Source organism: Bombina bombina, unplaced genomic scaffold (genome assembly GCF_027579735.1).
Source record: "Bombina bombina isolate aBomBom1 unplaced genomic scaffold, aBomBom1.pri scaffold_768, whole genome shotgun sequence".
NCBI lineage: Eukaryota > Metazoa > Chordata > Amphibia > Anura > Bombinatoridae > Bombina > Bombina bombina.
The window spans coordinates 74,159-84,752 of record NW_026512855.1 but is presented as its reverse complement, the minus strand read 5'-3'; positions in this window follow the sequence as shown (position 1 = coordinate 84,752).

The window sequence follows — 10,594 nt, the reverse complement described above, 5'->3', positions numbered from 1 at the left end:
TCAGAAATGACTCTAAATACCGGCGTTAGAAAGATCCCATTGAAAAGATAGGCTACGCAAATGGCGTAGGGGGATCTGCGGTATGGAAAAGTCGCGGCTGAAAAGTGAGCGTTAGACCCTTTAATCACTGACTCCAAATACCGCCGAACTCTAAATCTAGGCCTTAGTAACCAATGAGTGTGTAAAAAGGATTTTCATTTTAGATTTTATTAAAATAAAGATATTTCAGTGACTAAAAAAAAGTTATGTAATAGAATTTGTGGATCTCCTTGTATTGTTTTAATGAATTATTGATTTTTGATCATTAAGGGAACTTTGCTGTGGCAGTGACGTCATTTCTTATGTTTTGCAGTATTTATTTGGTGTCTCTGTAGTAATTAAAGGGACATTAAACCTAAACATTTTCTCTCATGATTTAGATAGAACATGTAGTTTTAAACTTTCCATTATCTAATTTGCTTGGTATCCTTTGTTACATGAGCAGCAATAAACTACTGGGAGCTAGCTGAACACTTCTGGTGAACCAGTGACAGGAGGTATTCATATGCAACCACCAATCAGCAGCTAGCTCCCTGTGGTGCATTGCTGCTCCTGATGTATGCTTTTCAACAAATAATTACAAGAGAACGACCCAAATTAGGTAATAGAAGTAACTTGGAAGGTTGTATAAAATTGTATGCTCTGTCAGAAGTATGAAATTAAAAATTGGGGTTTCGGGGGGGGGGGGGGAGCTTGGCCACACAGCGTGATGGCTGCTTGCTAGTACAGCTCCCAGGCCCAGATCCCTTGATCAGCATGGCAATTAGAGCTAAACAGACAAATATAACAGCATGAATGGAGGGAAGGCTTGCTAAACCACCGGGCACCAGAAACAAGTGATAGGAAGCAACAGACACCGGCGCTTCTAGAAAAACACCCAGCAAACATCGAGCAGAGTGGAAGCAATTACACTCTACAGCGCTTTAAACCCAGGGTGCATAGATCGTCCAACCAACAAACCGGAACGGCCTCTAAGGTATAGAGGCATACACACAGTCATGGAGTAGGCGAATATCAAGGCAGGGAAATCACTGCTTTAATAACAGCCGCCAACAGCAAAGAAAGAACTCATTAGCAAGTGTGTGTGTGTGTAAATAAGGACAACCTTAAAGACATACAAGTGTGCATAAATATGCCCAGCATATAGGGGGTAAAGACCGCATTTACAAGGTCCCAAAAGACTTAAAGGAACACATTAACAACCCCACAAGGCAAAGAACACAATAAATAAATAAATAAATAAATAAAAAACAAATAAATATTAGCCTGGAAACAAGTTCAGCCCTATATATCAACAGGCCTCCCACAACTATAAAACCCACATTCAGACAGTGGCACGCTAATGAAATCATAACTGCTGGAAACACCAGCTGTTCCTCCATTCCAGGGGCATTTTCCTACACAAAGCTCAAGCAGCCCCTAGTATTAGAATTAAAGAAGAACTCAACTGAGATTGTTTAGGGAATAAGTACACACTGGAATACAGGGGAGTGCCAGCTAAAAAAGCACAAAGAACAGACACCCCATCCAGATCAAACATGATCAACCAATATTTAAAGTCATAAGAAGCACCAATGCAACAGGCGCCAGACACCTTTACAACTGCTGCAGCAAGGGATGTTCAAAATCACGCTCAATCAAACCAGATCCATCCTACAGAAATCACAAGAGATGATCTAAAACTACTAGCATCAAAGGAAGACATCAAAACTGCAATGGCAGATATGCGTAGCATGTTCCAAGCAAAGGGACTGACACAAGTAGACAGTAGAGTCACAACATTGGAAGAAAGCCATAACACCGCAACGCAAGAATTACAACATCTTTCACAACTAATGTAAATCCAAGACGAAACCATTCAAAATCTGTTGGAGAAAGTGGAGGACAGGGGATGCAGGAACAACCTATGAATCACAGGGGTCCCAGAGACTATTACACCAACAGCCCTGATGGGTTATCTAAGTGAACATGGAAAGAGCACACAGAGCCCTTAGGGTGAAACCCCCAGCTAAAGCCCCCCTCAAGAAGTGATTTTAAAATTCCTAAATTATCATGATAAGGCTGAAATAATGCGGCACGCCAGACTAAAACCTCAACTAACACCGCAGGAATATCTATTCAGGTATTCACAGACTTCAGCCCCAACACACTCCAAAAACGCAGAGAATTACAATTTATAACTACAGTATTAAGATCACAGAAGATATCATACAGATGGGGTTTCCCAGTCAGTATATTAGCTATGAAAGGGGACCATCTACAGAGGACCAGTCTACCTCAACAATTTCTGTGAGATTCTACAGATAAACATCCCACCGGCAAAAAGACCCTTCACAACAGGAAATCGACAAACCCCAGAAGAATTTGCATGCCACAAAGAGACCTCCACGGATCCTTAAACAACTCTGATGGACATCCCACACGATGGACTGTCATACAGCCAACATACATAAAGAACTGCCACTCAACCTGTGGAGAACTTATCCTTCAGAGTTTATAAAAGGGGCTTTTCTGAACACTGGTTGGGTAACGTAGAAAAGTTGAAATGTTTATTTGTTGAGAATGTTCAACAGTTTTGTTATACGTTATATATTTTTGCAAATTTACAAAGTGCACTTACTGTTCGTCACGCTTAGCGAGCCAAACAGATACAATACTTCACATCTTGGCAATCCCTGCGTACAACTCACCATCCTTACACAGCACTATCTCCATGCCCACAACAAATATGTAAACAAGAACACATACCTTACATCATGAAGATAGTAAACACACAACTCTCCGATCAACACGCGCTGAACACCAGTACAGAAGCCACTCATTTATAGACACCCACAATTTAAAAATGATACACACTCCCTAGCACACCTGAAATGCCTTGCATTATCTTTCAATGTATAAGAGATGCTGTGTCGGGGGTATGGGATACCACCCCCACTTGAAACACCTGTTTGTTTATTACTGCTTTGAACTCTCGATAACTTAAAGTGAAGGTAAAGTTTTCCAGTATTCAAGACAACCTAGCATTTATCCATATGACCCTAATCTAGTCGCTAATTATTTTTTTTTATTACTTCTATATTTATCATTAAAAATTATATTTAAAAATCACTACTGCTTAGCTCCAGACTCCTCCCAAGCCCTACTTCCATCTTCTTATCTTTGTGACGTCTTCAGCGGACCCACCCGCTCTCTGCATCTCTCAAATGCCCTGTCACGATGCTGTATCTAAAGGCGCATGCGCTAATCTCTGATGCTGTGAACCACTGCGCATGCACTAATCGCCAATCATTATTTCCAAATGCACACACACTAACTGTGATATCCCTTTAAATCTAAACCCTGCATTAGCACTTCCTTCCTATTTAAGGAAGTGCTTACCCATTAATCAGGGCCTGAAAATTGAAGTTGTTTCTCACTTCTCCTTGCTCCTCTGAGGAGCTACTACCACATTGTGCATTTGTTGCATAACCTTCAGGTCTTTTACATCGCCTTCGATACCCGCTGGGTATCTACTTTTGCCTCTATCCTGACCGGGACCATCTTCCGGATTCATCCGCCAAACGGAACTTCTTTCACCACGCCGAAGTCGCGCTCACACCAAACAGACGCTGAACCTAAGAGCTGCAACTTACCTCTCAACCTGTATATCCAAAAGGCATTACCGCTCCCCACGTTTCATACCACCGCTACTGTTAAGATAAGTACCGCTCTCCACGCTACAATTTATTCATTCATAAAGGTTAAACCTTAGACACCATTGTTTGTTATTGGAGATTCCTATAACCTTTATTGTGATTCTCATCTGACTCAGTAGATTGCGGTTTGGTATTCAAGCTAGTATGTCTGGACTGTGTATATATTTTATTGCATGAAAGTGTGAGTGCGTGAAGAAATTACCTTTACTTTATCAAGCAGTCTAATCCTTTGCTTTGCTTTATCTGCTTTAATCAGCATTTACTGTTGCATAATTTTGTAACACATATGACTCTCTCTGAACTTAAAACTCAGTTACTCATAATATTTCCTGAATATTTATATATTCATACCTTAGTGAAGTTTCATAATATTCTATCAATTACAAAATTAATGACTCACCTTAAATAAGTAAGTTTAATAAATCATTTTCTCTTGCTTATTTTAAGAAAAGAGCAACAAAACCTTTATTTTTCCATATTTAAATCATTACACTATTAGATAACTTTTGGTTATCACAGAATTTTCAGGCCTATAAGGTTATAACCTGTAAAATATAGGATGGATCCTAGTGAAATAAAAAATGAATTCACCAACATCCATCAAAAATTAGAATATCTAGCCAGGGCCTTAACTGAGGTACAATCAGAAAATAAAGCACTTAAAACTCTAGTAAAAGAATGTTTACCAGCCAAGAGCTCAGAAGTCCCTGAACCTCACATTAACTATCCTCAACCCTTTTCTGGTAAACGAAGTGAATATAGAGACTTTAAAAATGCTTGCAAATTACTTTTTTCATTAAGGCCTAAAACTTATCACTCTGAGAGAATCAAGGTTTGTACTACCATCTCCTTCCTCCAGGGGGAGCCTCGCTCATGGGCTAATAGATATTTTGAGAATAACCATCCAATCTTAGATTCCTTGGAAGAATTTTTTTTAGCTATGACATCCTTATATGAGGACTCTCATTCACAGATGACGGCAGAAACGAAACTGAGATCCCTAAAACAGGGTAAGAGGAATATAGAAGATTATATTACTGAATTCCAAATGTGGATAGATGATTCTAAATGGAATGAAATTAGTTTGAAGAACCAGTTCAGACTGGGCCTTTCAGAATTGTTAAAAGATGAGTTGTCCCGTTTGGAGATGCCCGAAACCCTGAATGGACTGATGAAATTAAGTACTACCCTGGATCGGCGAATACGTTAAATGAAGGCTGAGAGAGCTACCTGTGACGTACCACCTAGACGTCCGTATCTTTACACACCCAACCAGGAAAAGGGTAATTCTAATCAGACCCCAATGGAGATTGGAGCCATAAAAGGACCTTTAACACCTGAAGAAAAGGCCAGACGCAGATCTGAGAATCTATGCTTATATTGTGGGCAAAAAGAACACTCAGTTAATAATTGCCCAATTCTTCAAAAGCAAAAGAAGGGTAAGATTCATTCAAAACATAATATTTTATACTTCACTCAAAACCCTCAATAGACTCTTAACCTTTCTTTACAGTGGGATCAGAAAAACGTGCAGTCTAATGCATTGATCGATTCTGGGGCAGCCGGAAATTATATCGATATATCTTTTGTTGATTTAAATAAAATTCCTACTGTTTGCAAGGCACAACCAGTCTCAGTTAAACTTATTGATGGTTCCCTCATACAACATGGTCCCATTACTCATCAAACAATACCTTTACTAGTGACAACTGACAATGGACATACTGAATATCTTACTTTTGACTTAATTTCCATCCACATGCATACACTTATTTTTGGCTTTTCATGGTTAAAAAAACATAACCCCAGCATTGATTGGTCCACTCCACAGGTATCATTAGCATCACCATTCTGTTTAAAAACATGTTATCCATATCAGTTAATCTCTGCTATTGAATCTGAACTACCAGAAATTTATCAGGATCTGGCAGAGGTGTTTGATCTAAAAGAGGCAGAAAACCTCCCCCCTCATAGGGAGTTTGATTGTCCAATTGATCTGATACCGGGCTCTCAAATTCCTCACGGAAAAATATACCCACTTTCACAAGAGGAACTTACTTACTTACGTTCCTATTTAGACGACAATCTCCGAAAAGGTTTTATATCCCACTCAACATCTCCAGCTGCTGCTGGAATGTTCCTAGTACGCAATAAGGACGGTACAATAAGACCCATTATTGATTATAGAGCTTTAAACGAAATTACTGTTAAAAACAGATATCCTCTACCCCTCATACCCGAATTATTGGAACGTTTAAACGAAGCTACAATTTATTCAAAACTTGATCTTAAGGGGGCTTACAATCTTATCCGTATGAAAGAAGGTCATGAGTGGAAAACCGCCTTTAGAACCCGTTATGGGCTCTTTCAATATAATGTAATGCCCTTCGGCTTAAGCAATGCTCCTGCAACATTCCAGCATTTTATTAATGAAATATTCCACGACCTTATGGACATCTGTGTTATAATTTACTTAGATGATATTCTAATATACTCCAAAACACCCTCTGATCACGAAAAGCATGTAAGATGGGTACTCACCCGTCTCAAGGAGCACAAATTATATGCTAAATTAGAAAAATGTGTATTCCATGTCTCTAAGATAAAATTTTTAGGTTATATAATAACTCCTAACCATGTACAAATGGATCCTGACAAAGTGTCTGCCATTAAAGATTGGCCAGCTCCCACTACTGTAAAAGCGTTACAACGCTTTATCGGTTTCGCTAATTTTTATCGAAAGTTTATTAAAAACTTTTCTTCAATAGTAAGACCACTGACACAACTGACTAGTGTTAATCAAAAATTTAAATGGTCTCAAAAAGCTCAAGAAACCTTCGAAAAACTTAAAGAGTTATTTTCTACTGCACCAATCTTATCACTACCCAACTTTGATCTACAATTCCAACTTGAAGCAGATGCCTCTAATACTGGCATAGGAGCAGTACTCTCCCAACAACAAGTTGAGAATGGGGAAATTCACCCCATTGCATTTTATTCAAGAACCTTAACTAGTGCAGAAAGTAATTATAGTGTGGGGGACAAAGAATTGTTAGCAATAAAGAGTGCCCTTGAACAATGGAGACACCTCCTAGAAGGATCTAAACTTCCATTCATTATTTTTACTGACCATAAGAATCTTGAATATTTAAAAAAGAACAAGACTTTGACAGCCAGACAAGCGAGATGGTCTCTATTTTTAGACCGTTTTAACTTTATAATTACCTACAAACCAGGCAGTCAAAATACTAAGGCTGATGCTTTATCACGTATAAACGAAAGCTTAACTCATGAACCACCTTATTTTACTATCCCTCCTGAAAAAATCATAGGCGTCCTGACCCCTATAGAACAAGAGGTTCACAAGGCTTTAAAACAAGATTCAATACCCCACCAAACTTGTGTTAAAGACTCTCAATCTGGATTGTACTATCATAACAGTCAATTGTATATTCCCAAGAGCATGAGATCATCAATACTCACACACACTCATGATGATACAATGTCTGGTCATCCTGGAATTAAAAAGACCATTGAACTAACCCGACGTAATTTCTGGTGGCCTGGCATGAACAAATATATATATGACTATGTATCAGGATGTGAAAATTGTGCCCGAAATAAATTAGTTCATAAGAGACCAATTGGTCTACTTACACCTCTGCCTATCCCAGATAAACCATGGAGTACCATAGCCATGGATTTTATTGTTGAACTCCCACTCACTCAACAATATAATACTATCATGGTAATAATTGACCATTTAACCAGACTAGCTCATTTTATCCCACTTAAGGGATTACCCTCAGCTATGACTACGGCTAAGGTATTTATCGATCATATAGTCAGACTACATGGTTTACCCTCCAATATAATTACAGATAGGGGAACGCAATTTACCTCATCCTTCTGGAGATCTCTGTGTAAATTGCTAAAGATTGACCACCTTTATACCACTGCTTTCCATCCCCAGACTAATGGACTCACAGAGAGACTTAATCAGACCATAGAACAATTCTTACGATGTTACATATCACATCTCCAAGATGATTGGACAGTTTATCTTCCCATGGCCGAATTCACATATAACAATTCCATAAATACTTCTATCAAAACTTCCCCCTTTTTTGCAACATATGGTTACCACCCAAACACTATATCTCTTTCTAACAAATCTGTAAACTCTCCTACAGCAACTGAATTTACATCTAACCTCCACGAAAGGTTAATTGTCCTGAAAAGACATCTACATGAAGCCAAGCAATATCAAAAATCATATTATGACTTAAAACATTGTAAGGGTCCTGATTATAAGGTTGGGGACTTAGTACTTCTCTCAACAAAAAATCTTAAACTCAAAGTTCCTAGCAAGAAACTTGCGAATCAATTCTTGGGTCCATTTCCAATAGAACATGTGATAAATTCCAATGTGGTTAGACTTAAACTGCCAAAAGACTACAAAATACATCCTTCTTTCCATATCTCATTGTTGAAACCATTCCCAACCAAAAACCATCCTTCTTCTATTCCGCCACCACCTGTGATGGTTGATCATCAAGAAGAATTCGAGGTTGAATCCATACTGGATTCTAGGATACACAGAAATAAACTGGAATATCTCATTAAATGGAAAGGTTACGGCCCTGAGGAAAACTCCTGGCTCATTCATTCCGAAGTCCATTCGCCCCGATTGATCAAGTTCTTCCATAAGAAATATCCACTTAAACCTCACGCAGAATCCCCAGGGGTGATTCCCTGAGGAGGGGGGCATGTGATATCCCTTTAAATCTAAACCCTGCATTAGCACTTCCTTCCTATTTAAGGAAGTGCTTACCCATTAATCAGGGCCTGAAAATTGAAGTTGTTTCTCACTTCTCCTTGCTCCTCTGAGGAGCTACTACCACATTGTGCATTTGTTGCATAACCTTCAGGTCTTTTACATCGCCTTCGATACCCGCTGGGTATCTACTTTTGCCTCTATCCTGACCGGGACCATCTTCCGGATTCATCCGCCAAACGGAACTTCTTTCACCACGCCGAAGTCGCGCTCACACCAAACAGACGCTGAACCTAAGAGCTGCAACTTACCTCTCAACCTGTATATCCAAAAGGCATTACCGCTCCCCACGTTTCATACCACCGCTACTGTTAAGATAAGTACCGCTCTCCACGCTACAATTTATTCATTCATAAAGGTTAAACCTTAGACACCATTGTTTGTTATTGGAGATTCCTATAACCTTTATTGTGATTCTCATCTGACTCAGTAGATTGCGGTTTGGTATTCAAGCTAGTATGTCTGGACTGTGTATATATTTTATTGCATGAAAGTGTGAGTGCGTGAAGAAATTACCTTTACTTTATCAAGCAGTCTAATCCTTTGCTTTGCTTTATCTGCTTTAATCAGCATTTACTGTTGCATAATTTTGTAACACATATGACTCTCTCTGAACTTAAAACTCAGTTACTCATAATATTTCCTGAATATTTATATATTCATACCTTAGTGAAGTTTCATAATATTCTATCAATTACAAAATTAATGACTCACCTTAAATAAGTAAGTTTAATAAATCATTTTCTCTTGCTTATTTTAAGAAAAGAGCAACAAAACCTTTATTTTTCCATATTTAAATCATTACACTATTAGATAACTTTTGGTTATCACACTAACTTGCATTGTAACATAGTATTGAATGAATTACTCTATTTATTCAGTACTATATGATACAAGGCAGACAGCAGCTGCATAGATCGCTATTGTTGACCCATTCCGTAAAGCTTTTGCTGTATTTACTCGGTTAGTATACACAATTGTAATATGTCATATAACACAGTTTTTAACACATTATATACATAATAGATTTAATTATTCTCTATTTTTTCGAAATCCATTATTCTTATTATTCTTTATCTATGGATGTAATACATTGCTAATAGCTTCCTTTATCCTGCATTTTTCTCTAATCTACCAATATCGATATATTTATAAAAAATTAAACATGTCTCTAATATGTTTATAAATTATTTCAAAGTTTTATTTATATTTTTTTATCCATTTATTTTCTATTTCCAAAATATTTTGGTATAGCATTTACCCAACAATTAACTATCGGCTAGATTACGAGTCTTGCGTTAGCCTTAAAAAGCAGCGTTGAGGGGTCCCAACGCTGCTTTTTAATGCCCGCTGGTATTACGAGTCTGGCAGGTACAGGTGTACCGCTCACTTTTTTCCCGCGATTTTCGCATACCGCAAATCCCCTTACGTCAATTGCATATCCTATCTTTTTAATGGGATTTGCCTAACACCAGTATTACGATCGCCTGAAAAAGTGAGTGGTACAGCCTCTCCTGTCAAGACTCCTACCGCATTTAAAAGTCAGTAGTTAAGAGTTTTATGGGCTAACGCCGGAACATAAAGCTCTTAACTAAAGTGATAAAAAGTACACTAACACCCATAAACTACCTATTAACCCCTAAACCGAGCCCCCCCCCCACATCGGAAGCACTTAACTAAAATGTTTAACCCCTAATCTGCCGACTGGACATCGCCGCCACTTTAATAAATTTATTAACCCCTAAACCGCCGCACTCCCGCCTCACAAACACTAGTTAAATTTTATTAACCCCTAATCTGCCATCCCTAACATCGCCGACACCTACCTACATTTATTAACCCCTAATCTGCTGCCCCCAACGTCGCCACTACTATATTAAATTTATAAACCCCTAAACCTAAGTCTAACCCTAAGTCTAACCCCCCTAACTTAAATATAATTTAAATAAAATGAAATAAAATTACTACAATTAAATAAATTATTCCTATTTAAAACTAAATAGTTACATTGTAGCTAGCT